The 17,852-nt window shown below is 39.0% G+C and overlaps 1 pseudogene; it reads left to right on the top strand.

Annotated features, from left to right (window-relative positions):
- The first annotated feature begins 11,038 nt into the window (after positions 1-11,038).
- On the top strand, positions 11,039-17,601 carry LOC133055623 (ubiquitin-conjugating enzyme E2 variant 1-like; annotated as a pseudogene).
- Positions 17,602-17,852: the final 251 nt, after the last annotated feature.

Below are 17,852 nucleotides of genomic sequence, written 5' to 3'. Positions count from 1 at the left end.
TTTCTCCTTTACCTTTAGCTTCTCTTCTTTTCTCACTTATTTTTAAGGCCTCCTCAGACAACCATTTTGCCTTTTCACATTTCTTTTTCTTGGGGATGGTCTTGATCATTGCCTCCTGTACAATGTCACGAACCTCCATCCGTAACTCTTCAGGCACTCTATCAGGTCTAATCCCTTGAATCTGTTTATCACTTCCACTGTGTAATCGTAAGGGATTTGATTTAAGTCATACCTGAGTTGTCCAGTGGTTTTCCCTACTTTCTTCAATTTAAGTCTGAATTTGGCAATAAGGAGTTCATGATCTGAGCCACAGTCAGCTCCTGGTCTTGTTTTTGCTGACTGTATAGCAAAAACACTATTTATTATGATAAATCATAATCATAAAGAATACATACATATATATACACATATAACTGAATCACTTTTCTGTACAGCAGAAGTTAATACATTATTGTAAATCAACTATGCTTCAATAAAAAATAAAATGTTAAGAATGCATTAAATTTCTGTGTACTAACCTGTGTGTGAGTATTAAGTCACTTCAGTCACGTCTGACATTTTGGGACCCTATGAAACATAGCCCACTAGGCTCCTCTGTTCACTGGATTCTCCAGGCAAGAATACTGGAGTGGGTTGCCATTCCCTTCTCCAGGGGGTCTTCCCAACCCAGGGACTAAACCTGTGTCTCTTCTGTCTCCTGCACTGGCTGGCAGATTCTTTACCACTGCACCACCTGGGATCTTCCTTGATAGCCCAGCTGGTAAAGAATCTGCCTGCAATGTGGGGGACCTGGGTTCAATCCCCGGGTTGATCAGATCCCCTGGAGAAGGGAGAGGCTACCCACTCCAGTATTCTGGCCTGGAAAACTCCATAGACTGTAGTCGACACCACTGAGTGACTTTCACTTTCACTTTTCCACCTAGGAAGCCATGTGGTAACCTGGAGTAATCTATAATATTCTGTTAAGTATAAAAAACAAATGCTCAGTCAGTATACATAATACATTTGTGTAATATATATAGAAGGGAGAGAAGAGAGATTAACCCTTATGTATTTTTATGTGTTTGTATGAGCGTAGAAAACTGTGCTTGCACCAAAAGGTTAGCTGTGATTACCTAGTGGGGTCTGATGAGGAACTAGTGGGCAGAGGAAGAAGAATGTGCAATTTTTCTTAATACATCTGTTAATGGCTTTACTGAGTCTATGGAGTAGGCACTGCTTTTGTATTTAAAAGTAACTTAGAAAACGTGCAACTGTATGTGCTTCCTCTGATGATGCAAAAGCATTACAATGAACTAATAAGTCTATAATTATAAAAGCTAGGTGTTTTTATAAGTGATGGCAGGATAACAACTTTTTTTATTTTATAGTGGGCTTTAGCTGATTAACAGTGTTGTGAAGGCGTAACAACTTTTTGAGCCAACCAAAAAAGGGGAAGAAGATGAATTCATAAAAGAAAAGGAATTTGCATTTCCTAAACTCCAGAAGTTTGTGATGGACAGGGAGGCCTGGCATGCTGCAATTCATGGGGTCACAAAGAGTCGGACACGACTGAGCGACTGAACTGAACTGAAGCACTTGTTATAGGTATAAATACTTTGTTTTTGCTGTTCAGTCATTAAGTCCTGTCTGACTCTGCAACCCCGTGGACTGCAGCACACCAGGCTCGCCTGTCCTTCACTATGTCCCGGAGTTTGCTCAAATTCATGTCCATTGAGTAAGTGATGCTATCTAACCATCTCATCCTCTGCTGCCCCCTTCTTTTGCCTTTCAATCTTTTCCAATGAGTCAGCTCTTCACATCACGTGGCCAAAATATTGGAGTTTCAGCTTCAGCATCAGTCCTTTCAATGAATATTCAGGACTGATTTCCTTTAGGATTGACTGGTTTGATCTCCTTTCAGTCCAAGGGACTCTCAAGAGTCTTCTCCAACACCCAGTTCAAAAGCATCAATTCTTCAGTGCTCAGCTTTCTTTTTTTTTTTTTTTTTTTCATTTATTTTTATTAGTTGGAGGCTAATTACTTTACAATATTGTAGTGGGTTTTGTCACACATTGACATGAATCAGCCATGGACTTACATGTATTCCCCATCCCGATCCCCCCCTCCCACCTCCCTCTCTACCCAATCCCTCTGGGTCTTCAGTGCTCAGCTTTCTTTATGGTCCAACTCTCACATCCATACATAAATGAACGTTTACCATTTCCTATATTCAACTCACGATGTAGCCTTATTCTGTAAAAAGTACCCAAAAGAGGACTATGTATATTTCCATTTTTCCAAAACTACCTTTCTCCCAACTAAAGTAAATAAGCAGAGTTTAAAATTCCCAGAACCCTCCTCCATCTGCCTCAACAGGAGGAAATTGTCAAAACTGGAGACAGGAAGTGCTAACAGAGGTGGCCCTCAGCCTGAGTTCAGAAAGAAGACAGGATACTAAATGCCCCTTTGGCCGTTAAACCTGAAGCTGGATTTCTGATAGTGGGCAAAACAAGGGGAAGACCAGCTTTCAAAGTAGGATAGGAGATGTTTCCTGGTAAAGTCAAGTGTGGCATCTTGAAGTGAGCTTCATAATCTTACCCTGGCTGCAAAGGTGGAGGATGAAACAGGTGAGGCAAATATTTTCATTAAAACTAAATTTTTATGCACAAAAAGTTTAGATGATATGCATTATAAGCAAGAGCCATTCTAAAAATTTTATAATAAGATGGTGAGGAGATCTTCTGCAAAGAACTTTGTAAGGATCTGATACATGTTTTGAGAGATGTAATCATAGTCTAAGCATTCCCTCTTATCCTTGAAAATAATCTATAGGTACAATACATAACTGAGATTATTAGTACCTGGAACTCACTGACCTTGTGGAAAGAGGTTTTCATACTCTCACAATTTCTGTCAATTAAGTCTGGCATCCTCATCTTTAGAGACATATCACTTTTAGCTTTAATTGTTGCTGACAGCTATCTGTGAAATAAATTACTTCAAATAATGTTTTCTTAGTTTGCCTAAGATCGAAAGGTCAGATTGTTAAATCTCCATGTTTTTATCAAGAACTCTGTTGTACCATTTCAAAATGAGGTCATTTTGCTTTCCCCACTGGGTGTTCCACATCTAATAGTTTCCATAAAGATCCAATATTGATGCTTGTGATTTCTATCACAATCATAGCATGGGGCTTCCCAGGTGGCTCAATGGTAAAGAATCTGCCTGACAATGCAGGACACACGGGTTCGATCCCTGGGTCAGGAAGATCCCCTGGAGGAGGAAATGGCAACCCACCCCAGTATTCTTGCCTGGAAAATTCCATGGACAGAGGAGCCTGGCAGACTACAGTCCATGGGGTCCCAAACAGTCAGACATGACTGAGCAACTGAGCACAAACCACTTTGCTGTATGCTTGAATCTCACACAACACTGTAAATTAACTATGCTTCAATTAAAAAAAAAATCACACAGTTTTAAAGAGTTGGATAGTGACTTTTATTTCAACCTCAAACCCAGAACAGAAATTCTTCCTGAAAGATGATTCTAGGCCTCTAGCCTCCAGCTGAAAGTGCCCAGAACTTGGAAGTTCCTGCCTTGGTAAAGCAGGTCATCCAATTTAAGGACAGATGTAATGTTGGAAAAGTTTTCCTTATGTTGAGCCAGACTTGTCTCCCTGTGTAACTTCCAGCAATTTGATCCTGGCTCAGGCTTTGGGAGAAGTTTTTTTATAGGCTGTGTATCTTCTCTTTTTTCTAAACAAAAACTCCAGTTTCTTTAGCCTCATCTGACATTGTTTCATTCATTCACTCTTCATTATCTGGATCACGTATTATTGACATAATGGACATATTTGCAGTTAAATAGTATCCTAAAATACAGCACCCAGAACTAAACACCTGGTTCAAGAGAAGAAGGAGAATGGCCCCTGGACCCTGATTCTTTTACTGTATTCTCACTAGCAGCCACTAGTCTGTTGAGGGGGAACTTCAGAGAAACTTTATCCTTCACCTGATGTTTTGTTCTCTTTGTGTCTTTAACTTACAGAACTTCGCTTTTAAAACTTCACTTATAAAAGAGACACAGAAATACAGAACAGACTTTTGAACTCTGTGGGAGAAGGTGAGGGTGGGATGTTTCAAAAGAACAGCATGTATACTATCTATGGTGAAACAGATCACCAGCCCAGGTGGGATGCATGAGACAAGTGCTCGGGCCTGGTGCACTGGGAAGACCCAGAGGAATCGGGTGGAGAGGGAGGTGGGAGGGGGGATCGGGATGGGGAATACGTGTAAATCTATGGCTGATTCATATCAATGTATGACAAAACCCACTGAAATGTTGTGAAGTAATTAGCCTCCAACTAATAAAAAAAATAAATAAATAAATAAAACTTCACTTATTTTACAAAATCTAATTTATTGGGCATCATCCTTTCGGCCTGAAAGATTTTGTAATATACTTTCAAGTCTCTCACTCAACATATTACATATAATTGGGATCATTTTGAAGAAAAGTAACAACCATGAAACCTAAAAATGCAGATCTCATCACCCTCATGGCCCCACACTGGCCAATAATAGCTATCAGCTCGACATCTGTGTTTCCTAAATATGTCATTTGAGGACTTTATTCTGTGTAGAATTGTTTCTACTTTAACAGAAGTTTTAAGGGATGTTTATTTGATGACTGGGATGTTCAAAGATACAGGAACAGGCTCAGATTCCACCTCAAGTACAGTGAAGCCAAGGCCATGCAGAGAGACAACATCAAGCAACACCAAGGTTATTGACCAAAAACATTGTCCTTCTAGTGGGACAGCTTTCATTAAAGATAGGTAGACTACATACAAAACAGAAACAGACTCAGACGTAGAGAATAGAGTTGTGGTTGCCAAGGGGGAAAGGCAGGCTGGAGAGGGATGGATTGGGAGTTTGAGTTTAGCAGATGCAAATTATTATATATAGAGAATGAATAAACAACAAGGTCCTACTGTACACACAGGAAACCCTATTCAATATCCTATGATAAACCATAATTGAAAAGAATATGAAAAAAGAATGTGCATATATGTATAACTGAATCACATTGCTGTATAGCAGAAATTAACTCAACATTGTAAATCAACTAAAAAACTGAAAAAAAGACAGATGATAATACGTGAACAACACATTTTGTAATATGCAAATCATGGGGGAAGGGACTTCCCTATGTTAGTAAGAAATTGGCGGGGGGCTGGAAGTGCAGCTTGTTCTTGTTCTTACCTCCAAGTAGAGTATTTCCGCTACAATTCAGGATCTGCATAGAATGATTTAACTGCAAAAGAAATAAGAAGCAGCCACTGCAGAGGTTTATAAGAACCTGGAGAAACTTATAAGCTCGCTGTTTAATACTAACTCAGTACACTATATTGTATCAGCTCCTCTATTCCACTTTAATTATTTGAGGGTCTTAAACTTTAATAAAATAAGAACACAAAATTAGCATTAATCACTTCAGAAGTCCAAGGCAGGTTTCAAGAAAATTTTGAAACTTAACGTTTTATTTTTCTACAATTGACAAAATTTAGGAAAAACATCAGAGAAGGCAATGGCACCCCACTCCAGTGCTCTTGCCTGGAAAATCGCATGGATGGAGGAGCCTGGTAGGCTGTGGTCCATGGGGTGGCTAAGAGTCAGACACGACTGAGCAACTTCACTTTCACTTTTCACTTTCACACATTGGAGAAGGAAATGGCAACCCACTCCAGTGTTCTTGCCTGGGGAATCCCAGGGATGGGGGAGCCTGGTGGGCTGCCGTCTATGGGATCACACGGAGTCAGACACGACTGAAGTGACTTAGCAGCAGCAGCAGGAAAAATATAACAAGAGAATATTAAAATGAATTAAACCCTTTTCTCTTCCCATGTTTTATTCTTACATACAGTACAGGGTACATAAGCTAAGGATCGGCCACTTTGTATTCCTTCACCAGAAGTCCCTAAAGTTGATTTCAAATAACTTCATCTGAAAAGATAGCACTTATCACACAATTCCAAAGCAAAATAATGTATAATAATCACAGTCATAGAAAAAATGCATGGGGGCAGAAATTCATAAGGGAAAATACAAGTTTAACTAGGTTGATATCATGTAAATATTCCCGGCTACCTTTCTCCAATGTTAGATAATAGATATCTGAAGGTATTTTCTGTACTTTTAAGTAAATAAACTCTATGTAGTTTAACAAATAATTACCAAAACAATAATTTAATATTGTAGATACCATTAAAAATCCTCAAGGTAATTCCATCAGAGATGAAACATCCACTTTATCTGCTATAATAGGAGTTACTAATTGATAATTCTCTCAACACTCCCTTGGCGCATTGGGTTTTGCAGTGTTGAAGCCTTTCTTCATGTCACACATTGCCCAAAAATCAAGTGTATGGCAATTAGACAGACTCTCTCCAAGGGAAAAGAAGAATTGTAGGGGGAAATGTGGTTTAAGTGGCTTCTTGGGAGCTTTTTCCAACTTTGGGAGTGCCAACTGGGGAATAAGTGAGGGAACAACAGGTTGAGAAATATAAATGTCCATCTCACAGTTTACCTAGACCAGGTGGGACTCTGGAGCAGGCACACAGTACACTTGAATATAAAATCAAAGCATTGTATACAAAATGTTGGATCTGACACTAATGGTCAAGGAGAAAAGCAAGACTACATGGGAATTCCCTCGCAGTTCAGTGGTTAGGGCTCCACACTTTCACTGCTGAGGGTCTGGACCCTGGTCAGAGAAGTAAGATCCCTCAAGACACATGACATGGCCAAAAAAGGGGGACAAAGAAGAAGAAAAACAGTTCTGCAAGAAGTATTAATCAGATAATTGAGGAATTTCAAAACAAAGTAAGAAACTTTGCTACTGCTGGACGAAACAGCTGCACTAAAAAATCACAAAATAGTAAAAGATTGGGAACATCTTACACATATATCTATACATTTCTCAATTTAACCAGATTAAGGAATTCAGCAAGCAACAAAATCTACCTCTTAACTATGTTAGCTTTTTTCCCCTAATTTGTTCACTTCTATATAGTTCATTTTATGGAAAGAGCTATAGAAATGTTCCCAAATGTTTCAATAAACTTGAAGTAAATTGCATACAATTTTTTTCTTCTTAAGAGATAAATGCTATAAAGAAATATTTAGTCAATTATCTAATGAATTTGTCTTTAGAGAATCATATATATATATAAAACTTCTTTGAAGACCCTGAAATTGGCATTGCTAAATACCAGTGCACAGAGGTTCAGAATGTGAGTGTAACAAACACAACTTTTGGGGGTCCTGCTTCCCCAGATATCAGATGCAACCGTAAACAACACCAGATTCATGCCACAGGCTGACAATGTAAAACTAGTAGCCAAGGGCTTCAGACAAAAGTAAGACATGGTTACTTTTATTGGGCACAATGGAAAACACAAGCCAATGACAGAAACACTACGTGCAGCCACACTTTTTTTTATACTGGAGTCACCAGTTATGAAGAGTATTTTTCTGTTTAGAAATAAATGAAATCCTAAAAATGAAAAGTCATTTTAGCTGAACACTATAGAAGGTCATTATTTACAAGAATGTTTCATGTTCAAAGAATCATTACCTAATCAATGCTGCATAAGTAAGAATTATTCCATTTATGTAAAGTTGAAAAACATGTACCACTATGAAATGATGTATGGTTTAGTGATGCAAACAAAAGAGGTTAAACTGAAAAGAATAGCAAATAAAATAAAAACACAAAATTCAGGGGCAGGAAGAAGAGGCACACAAGAGGCTCGATGACACTCTTAATGACAATGTCTCATTTCCAATGTGAGTGTGGTTGATGGGTATCTGTTGCATTATTTTTCCCAATACTTTGTACATAGTTTATAATTATTACTTTTTATCTACTCAACAATGTTTTTAAGTTCAATAAAGTTACAGGGCTTGAATTTTGAAGGAAAGATTTGAATAGGCAGACTTGAATCCAATATGAATGAAGGAAAAGCAATAGAACTGACCATTATTTATATGGGACTATGACGCTGAATCTGGCAGAGTGAAGAATTCACCAGGAGAACGATAGGATACAGCATACAGGGTCAAAACAGGAGAGTCTTAAGAGCTTCTCTGAGAAGACACTAATCAATTTCACAAGGAACTCTTGGAAGCTTTAGGCTTAGGAGTAACATATCAAGGTTTGAATAAGGAAATTAATATGACCTCTGTATGCAAGATGGTTTGGAGTGGTGGGGATAGAAACTAGAGAAAAAGTGAGCATGTTACTATAGCAACTCAAGGATAAATTGAAATTTTTCTGAATGGAGATGATCCTGGGAGTAGTAAAGAATCTGAAAGTTGGGATTTAGTCAGTTATTAGACTTTAAAGAGCTAAAACAGGGTAAGCAAAAATTTTTAGTTTTCCAGGTAGAACAAAAATTGGTAAGTTGAGAGGGAGAGCAAGAAGAGATAATAGAGCAAGTTGTACTTAAATTGAATTTGATGTAACAATGGAACACCCAACTGGAAATATCCAATAGAAAACCAGAGATACAAATGGACATTGCCTACAAGTTACACTGAGATAAATCTGTAGGGCACGAAAAAAATTGTGTTTTCATTGTTATGCAAAATTTATTATGTACTGCAAAAATCCTAACCAACTGATAAATTTGTAGAGTACATTTTAAAAACTACTCTACAACTCACACAACTCTAGAAATTCAGAGCTAAATATATTCTGAGGTATGAAATATCTCAACTCAAGAACCACAAGAGAGAGGTCCTTTCTGGAAGTGAGTCACATTTTCAAACACTCATTCAGAATGGAATCATGTCTGTCTTGTAGGTACTCAACTCAACTCAAAAAACAGTTACTGATTGCTCAGAATAGGCAAGTACAGTAATAAGGTAACACAACTAAACTATTAAAGGTATCATACAGTTGAAAAAAGATCAAAGTTAATCCTAAAAGATTAACGTTTAGGATTCTCAAAAGAGAACTGAATACATTTGCAAATTCACAATCAGTGCTGACCTCAGTGAACATCTCTTTCAATGCAAAAGTCATCAGTTTTCTAACAACCTGGAGAAGTTTCAAAGATAATGATTTTTTTGGGTAACTGAGCTTGTGGTACTTGTTGGTCCACATGTCCCCCGATTTCACTTCTGGGGTCAGAAATTATAGATGAAGTGAGCTTCTGGGAAGATGGGACATTTGAAAAAAGTGATTCCAAAGGAGTTAAAGCTTAATGGATTAGTATAATGAATTTTCTGAGGGCAACAGTGTGGAAATATTTCTAAGAGGTGCAGCAGAACATGGAATCACTAAAAAGCAACTATTCTTGCCCAACCGACAATTTTGTTTTCATATAGGCTGGGTAAATTTTCAGAAAGTATATTAATTTCCCAATGTAATGGTTTATATTTTAAGCCAAAAGATATCTTTAAATGTATTGAAATTTTTTTTTTTTTGCTGAATGCACCAGTGGTGTAAGAACCAGAAGAGAAATAAAAGTCAAATTGAGAGGCCAAAAAAAAAAAAAAAATGAAAAGGAAATTTTCAAATGTGCACAAATACCACAAACAGTATTGCAGACTACAGTCTTCCAGAAATCAACAACTGGGCTTCCATAGTGGACCAGTAGTTAAGAATCCTCCTGCCAATGCAGGGACATGAGTTCGATCCCTGGTCCAGGAAGATCCCACATACCACAAGGCAACTAAGCCCATGGGCCACACCTGCTGGGCCCATGTGCCTAGAGCCTGAGCTCTGCAACAAGAGAAGCCACTGCAACAAGAAGCCCACACACCACAACTGGAGAGTAGCCCCCACCCTCCGCAACTAAAGAAAGCCCTCGTACAGTAATGAAGACCCAGCACAGCCAAAAATAAAAACAAATAAATCTTTAAAAAGAAATCAACCGTTGTGTTAAGCACAAAATCAGAAAATGATTCTTGAACACTTTTACTTTAATACCAGATTATCTTTCAAAGACAGCTCAGAAATTATTGTTAACTATACCAAGTTAAAGTTAAAAGTGAAAAGGTAGCATAGACAGCTAAAGCATCAATAGTGTCATATAAGAGTATACAGGTGAAAACAGAGTGGGTTCTGTTTTACTCAATCTTTGAGATTAGCACTGAGAATTTATCAAAGAGAATAGAAAATAATTTTCAAAGAGTGCTGAGTTCAACAAACATCTCTTTTAAGACATGGGTAGTTAGTCTTGCAGCTGCTTGAAGAGGGTTTCAAAGATAATGATTTTTCAAGGTTAAAATCTACAGACTCCACTATTTCCTCCAAACACTCAAAATTGTTCACAGAAGTAGAAGCATTATATTCACATAAAATGACACAATCTAGAGGTGTAATTAAGTCACATTATACCAAAAATTGCCAGTATGCTGTATTAGTGTCTTTAATCAGAACACAGTCTCACACCCAAGAGGAAAAGATTATCATTCAATCCTAAACACACAACAGTAATCCCTAAGAGAGCAACTCCCCTCCTGGTTATACAATAAGAAAGTCAAAACAAACCTGAGTCTTGCAATGAACATTCCATTTATTTAATAGCCAGTTTACCTCTTCCAAGCCTGTCCCCACAGGCTTGGAATATTATTAAAAAAAAAACAAAACTGTACAGCTAAAAATTTCTTTTGTAAAATATTTTTTTAGAAAGAGCCTAAATGTACCACTCTTGAGACTCAGGTTTTTAATATATAAGCTTACTTAGAAAGGGATCCACGTATAAATACCATCTGCCATACTACCAGCCATGCACACTGCATCCTTCAAAGCTATACAACAGTGCCAAGAAGTCAAGGATGCTCAGACACTCAGAAACTGACTGGAAAGTTGAAAGCAAGGGAAGAAGAGAAGGAAGGTGCAGACAGAAACAGATGCATCTGATAGCAGCTGTCAGGGAGCAGAGTCCAGCCCAGAAAAAGTTGGAGGACTCTGTCATGACAGCAGAGAACTGAGGAAGTGATAAGCACCAGGGGGAAGTAAGAAGGCAGGGGAGACATAGGACATGGAGAGCTTGCTTCTGGAGCAGGCACGTTCATTTAGCCAGTTTGTGCAGTGTGAGTGCATTTCAGCCTGGAAACAGCACTCAGTAATTCAAGCTATTATATGAAGACTAATAAGCCAAAATGATATCCAAAGATATACAAGTCTGGGTTACCAACAACAACGATGTTGTACCACTGAATGTGATCCACACTTTTCCTGCTGCCCACACAATCTGTCCTGGGGAAGCTATTGGAGACAACAAAAGAGGAAAACTAAAGCTGAGTCCTGCATTCAAGGCATGTGAAACACATGCTCAATTTTGAGGACTAGACAATTACAACTATAATAGTGATGCAGGGCATATATCCAGAACTAGGAAGCAACCAGCACTAATGTCAGAGAAGTTTCATACAGAGACACAGCTTGCTTAGGCAAGATGGATGTTCAAAGTCAAACAGAGGAATTTCTGTAAACTTTTGTGTCCCCTACCATCAGCCACCCTCTGATTTGTCTACCTCCCACCTCTCCCTCTTTACTGCTACCATTTACCACTTCACATGAAGGCCATATCATCTGTGGTAAGAGCTCAAAGTCTAGCGTATAATGTCTTTCCATGTGTGTCAAAACGTTCCTTCCAAAAAAAAATTTTTAACCAATTCTGGATGTTTAATACAGACAATATGTGTCCTTTTGTGGGTCTGGCTTCTTTGACTTTGTATGATATTTTCAAGGCTCATCCATGTTGTATCATGTATCAGTACATCATTCCTTATTGTGGCTGAATAATATTCCATTGAATGGATATACCACAGTTTGTTCATTCATCTGTTGACGAAAACTTGAGTTATTTCCATTTTGGGGGTATTATGATTAGTGCTGCTCTTCATAAAAACAGAAAGCAAATTGATGGTTACATAGGCTGGGAGGTTGAGGAATGGGGAGTGATTGCTTAATGGGTACGGTTTTTCTTCTGAAAATGCTTTGGAACTAGATAGATGTGTTGGTTACCCAACATTGTGAATGTGCTAAATGACTTGTACAGTTTTATTATTTATTTATTTTTGGCTGCACGGGTCTTAATTGTTGCACTGGCTTTTCTCTAGTTGCGGCCTAGTTTCAGGATGCTTTTCATTGCAATGGCTTCTCTTGATTTGGGCAGAGCAAGGCTCCAAGGTGTGCAGGCTTCAGAAGTTGCCAGACAAGGGCTTAGTTGCTCTGTGGCGTGTGTAACCTCCCTGAACCAGGGATCTAACCCATGTCCCCTGTATTAGCAGGAGGATTCTTAACCACTACACTACCAGGAAGTCCTGTACATTTTTTAAAGGTTAATTTTATGTTACATGAATTTCTTCTCGGTTAATTTTTTTTAAGTGCAAGTCAAAGCCTCCATTGCCCCCTGCCTAAATCAGGGTCCTATGTGTGGGCTAAATTACAAATAGGATATGTAAGATAGTTTAAAATAGATTGTCTGTAATATGTAGGTTGTCTTTCAAAGCCAAGATCAGACACTACCTGCTTTTTGAAGCTTAGGGGGTGTGTGAGTGTGTGTTAGTCACTCAGTAGTGTCCAATTCTCTGTGACCTATAGCTGACCAGGCTCTTCTGTCCATAGGATTTTCCAGGCAAGAATATTGGAATGGGTTGCCAAGCCCTTCTCCAAGGGAATTCCTGACCCAGGGATCGAACCCAGGGATCAAACCAGGTCCCCACTGAAGGCAGAGTCTTTACCATCTGAGCTACCAGGGAAACTCACTGGAACTTGCTGGGGAAATATAATTAAAAATAAAATATTCTCATTCAGAAAGCCTCTCCACAAAGGTAGTAGAGAAAGAAGACATTTTTGCATTGAATAAGCATTAAACCAGAATGTGACGGACATTTCATTTACTCCACTAGGAAAACCACAGACAGAAGGATCTCTTATCCTTTTATAGCCAAGCAACTAAAACCCATTACATCTTTGTTTTCAAGCAAACTCGTCCTCAAATAAGAGGACCTGACGTCATCATTTGTCACACATAGTTCACCTAGTAATTCGGGTGACTTTACCTAGTGACTGGGGTTACTATCTGTGTTCACTAACAGGCTTCATATAGAGGAAAAGTACATATCTTGTAATAGGAGGTAGTTTTGGAGAGAGGCTCCTTCCTTCCCTCAGGAACTAAGAGACCGTGGTGTTGTTTTCCTTGGATGTTTACATTCCAAAGTATGATTCCCAGGTCCCTGAGGAAAACATTCCTGGGTCATATAGCTGGCCAATGGTTTATTGATCTTTTTAAAATATGCACTTACGTTTTGAAGAGACAGAGAAAGAATCTACAAGATTTCTAAAGCAATTGTTTCCAGAAAAGAGAGATGGGGGAGGTATCTCTTTCCTTATTTTCAAGAAGGAGAATTAAGTCTCTCATTTTTAATTTTTGTTTATTTTCTCTGGTCTCAGCAAAAAGTAATTACTCCCTCTTCCAAGGTGCCTTTCTGTGGCACTTCCCACTTAGTATTTTGAATTGAAGTAATTTCAACAGGATCAGTATCTGTTTTCTTTTTGCACCCCTCCTGGTGCCCAGCACAATGCCCAGAGCCAACACTCAGAAAAGGCCCTGGATGACAGGCGAGAACCTTGTGGGGATGGAAATGTCCTGTACCTTGACTGCACCAGTGTCAATATCCTAGTTGCCATTTTGTCCCATTGTTCATAAGATATTACCATCAGTCCAGTTCAGTTGCTCAGTCACGTCCAATTCTTTGTAACCCCATGAACTGCAGCACACCAGGCTTCCCTGGCCATCACCAACTCCCAGAGCTTGCTCAAACTCACGTCCATTGAGTCGGTGATGCCATCCAACCATCTCATCCTCTGTCATCCCCTTCTCCTCCTTCCCTCAATCTGTCTCAGCATCAGGGTCTTTTCCAGTGAGTCGGTTCTTTGCATCAGGTGGCCAAAGTATTAGAGTTTCAACTTCAGCATGAGTCCTTCTGATGAATATTCAGGACTGATTTCCTTCAGGATTGACTGATTTGATCTTGCAGTCCAAGAGACTCTCAGGAGTCTTCTCCAACACTGCAGTTCAAAAGCATCAATTCTTCAGTGCTCAGCTTTCTTTATAGTTCAACTCTCACATCCATACATGACTACTGGAAAAACCATAGCTTTGACTAGACTAACCTCTGTTGGCAAAGTAATGTCTCTGCTTTTTAATATGCTGTCTAAGTTGGTCATAACTTTTCTTCAAGGAGCAAGAGTCTTTTAATTTCATAGCTGCAGCCACCATCTGCAGTGATTTTGGAGCCCAAGAAAATAATCTGTTACTGTTTCCATTGTTTCCCCATCTATTTGCCATGAAGTGATGGGACCAGATGCCATGATCTTAGTTTTCTGAATGCTGAGCTTTAAGCCAACTTTTTCACTCTCCTCTTTCACTTTCATCAAGAGGCTGTTCAGTTCTTTTTTGTTTTCTGCCATAAGGGTGGTGCCATCTGCATGTCTGAGGTTATTGTTTCTTGTCCCGGCAATCTTGGAGCAGTGGCCCCACAAGAGACTGACCCAGACTTGCCTGTGAGCGTCCAGGAGTCTCTGGTGGAGGCATGGGTTGGCGGTGGCCTGCCGCAGTGTCGGGGGCACTGAGTGTGGCAGTGCACGCACAGGACCTTTTGAAGGAGGTCACCATTATCTTCATCACCTCCACCATAGTTTGGTCTCAGGTCAAACAACAGGAAGGGAACACAGCTCCACCCATCAACAGAAAATTGGATTACAGATCAAACCAGTCAATCCTAAAGGAAATCAGCCCTGAATATTCATTTGGAAGGACTGATGCTGAAGCTGAAACTCCAATACTTGGGCCACCTGATGTGAAGAGCTGACTCCTTGGAAAAGACCCTAATGCTGAGAAAGATTGAAGGCAGGAGGAGAAGGGGATGACAGAGGATAAGATGGTTGGATGGCATCATCGACTCAATGGACATGAGTTTGAGCAAGTTCTGGGAGTTGGTGAAGGACAGGGAAGCCTGGCATGCTGCAGTCCATGGGGTCGCAAAGAGTCAGACACGACTGAGTGACTGAACTGAACTGAGCATGGACCCGCCCATCAAAACAAAACCCAGTTTCTGTCACAGTCAGCCTCTCCCACCAGGAAGCTTCCATAAGTCTCTTATCCTTATCCAAGAGGGCACACAAAATGAAAACCGCAGTCACAGAAAACTAATCAAACCACAGCCTTGTCTAATTCCATGAAACTATGAGCCATGCCGTGTATGGCCATTCAAGACGGATGAGTCATGGTGAAGAATTCTGACAAAATGTGGTTCACTGGAGAAGGGAATGGCAAACCACTTCAGTATTCTTGCCTTGAGAACCCCATGAACAGTATGAAAAGGCAAAAAAAGATATTACCATTGGCGGATTTTAATAAAGGGCATGTGAGTTTTCGCTGTACTATTTCTTACAACTAGATCTACAATTACCTCAAAGGTTTAATTAAAATTTTTAAATGTCCTTGAATGAATAAACACATGTGAATTACTGTCAAGTAACAGTTACAGAATACTCTAAAGAGAAATACAAACCAGACTGAAGGGAAGAAAATTGACAGGGGCATTCAGGGGAAGAGTTGAGCAGAATTGAGGGATGCCTTTAGGTTACCATGGGGACTAGCAACCAGGATGCTAAAAACTGCTCTGCAGAGTAGAAAGCTCTGAGAATGGACTTGGTAAAAAAAAAAAAAGAAAAAATTGACAAAATTAAAATGTTTAGCAACATGGATGAACTAGAAATTATCATACTATGTGAAGTAAGTCAGAAAAAGACAAATACCATATCCTAGCACTCATATGTGGAATCTAAAATATAACACAAATGAACTTATCTATGAAACAGAAATACTCACAGACATAGAGACTAAGCATGTGGTTGCCAAGTGGGTGAGGTGAGGGAGAAATGGATTGTGAGTTTGGGAACAGCAGAGGCAAACTATTATATATTGAGTGGATAAACAATAAGGTCCTACTGTATAGCATAGGGCATTCTATTCAATATCATGTGATAAATCATTATGAAAAAGAATGTGTGTGTGTGTTTAAAAAGAGACAAAAAGAAGGCAAGAAGATAATATCCAAGAAAGGATGAATGCAAATAAAAAGGATTAAATTGTCTAGAATAAACTAAGATAAAGGGAAGTTAACTAAGACACGACTCCCCGGGACACTTACTAGAAGACAGCTGGGTCAATGTCATGAGTTAGAGAAAGAAGGTTTAGAAAAATCATTTCTTCAAAGGCAGGAAGAGAAGCTAAAAGAATTCCTGTCAAACTGGTGAAGAAGATGTACTGGGACCCGACAAAGAAAGTCTAATATTGTGGCTCAAATGGGAGCCATGGATGGGTGCACAGTTTTAGCTTAAGAATTATAACTTTAGAGGTTAGGACCTCCTAACGAAAAGGGAGTGGAGAACAGGAAATCAAATTCTTGTGGAGTTTTGTTTAGTGCTTACAGTCTGCAATGCTAACAATATAACACGAGTTATATTGGTAATACACTGAAACTACATAATTGGTATCCTAAATTGGCCTCACTCTCTAATAATGTTCATTTTGGGAGCATGAAACATCCATGTACTGGGCTACAATGAACGAGTTAGGAAGGGGAAGTGCTATGGAAAATACCGGAAAAAATAGGACCCAAATGCCAAATCTTTGATTAGAGAAATAGCCCTGCATTTCACTCTTGAGTTACAACAGCAAAGAATTTTACCAAGAACACGCTGGCGTGTGTACGATGCTCTGATAAATCACTCCATGTGAAATGCATGTGCAGGACAAACAGAAATGAATGCCAGTATCACTCACACACCTTAAAACAGGCTGTGAAGTGCTGACAAACATGTTCCAGCACAAATCTGTCTAATTATATTCTTAACTGATACATGAAACACAAGATTAAACCAGATCATGTGGAGGCGTGCTCCTGTGAGAAAAATCAACAGTATAACAGAAGGAGGACAAACCAGTAAAGTGAAGGTCTGTCACATGCCAATTTTCTTACAGTACAAAAAAATATGTTTTTATTTGCTGATGAATTATGCATCTATAATCTATCGAATGGCATGATTGATTAAAAAAGAAACTCGGCCGGCCTTTGAGCGACAGCGACGCAAGATGGCAGCCACCACGGGCTCGGACAATTTATGAAAACCGAATATACAGCCTTAAAATAGAATGTGGACCTAAATACCCAGAAGCACCCCCCTTTGTAAGATTTGTAACAAAAATTAATATGAATGGAGTTAATAGTTCCAATGGAGTGGTGGACCCAAGAGCCATATTAGTGCTAGCAAAATGGCAGAATTCGTAGAGCATCAAAGTTGTCCTGCAAAAGCTTCGGCACCTAATGATGTCTAAAGAAAATATGAAACTCCCTCAGCCACCTGAAGGACAGTGTTACAGCAATTAATCAAAAAGAAAAACCACAGGCCCTCCCCTGCCCCCCATTCGATTTAAGCAGTCTTCATTTTCCACAGTAGTAAATTTTCTAGATTCGTCTTGTAGACCTCAAAGTACTGGAAAGAAAGCTCCCATTCAAAGGCAGTTTATCTTAAAGATACTGTAAATGATACTAATTTTTTTGTCTATTTGAAATATATAAGTTGTGCTATAACAAAAAAAAAAAGAAACTCATACTATTTTAAGTGGCTAAAGAAATTATTCTTAATAAGCAAAATAATACCCAAGCTCTATGAGATTATCCCCCTAATTAAAGGATCAGTTAGACTGTTTAAAGAGAAGAGATGCGTATTTACAACTGCCTGGAGGAGAAATCCATTGGATAGAAACTTGTGTGCCA

This window comes from Dama dama, chromosome 5 (assembly GCF_033118175.1).
Source record: "Dama dama isolate Ldn47 chromosome 5, ASM3311817v1, whole genome shotgun sequence".
NCBI lineage: Eukaryota > Metazoa > Chordata > Mammalia > Artiodactyla > Cervidae > Dama > Dama dama.
This window is presented reverse-complemented; position numbering and strand designations above follow the sequence as displayed.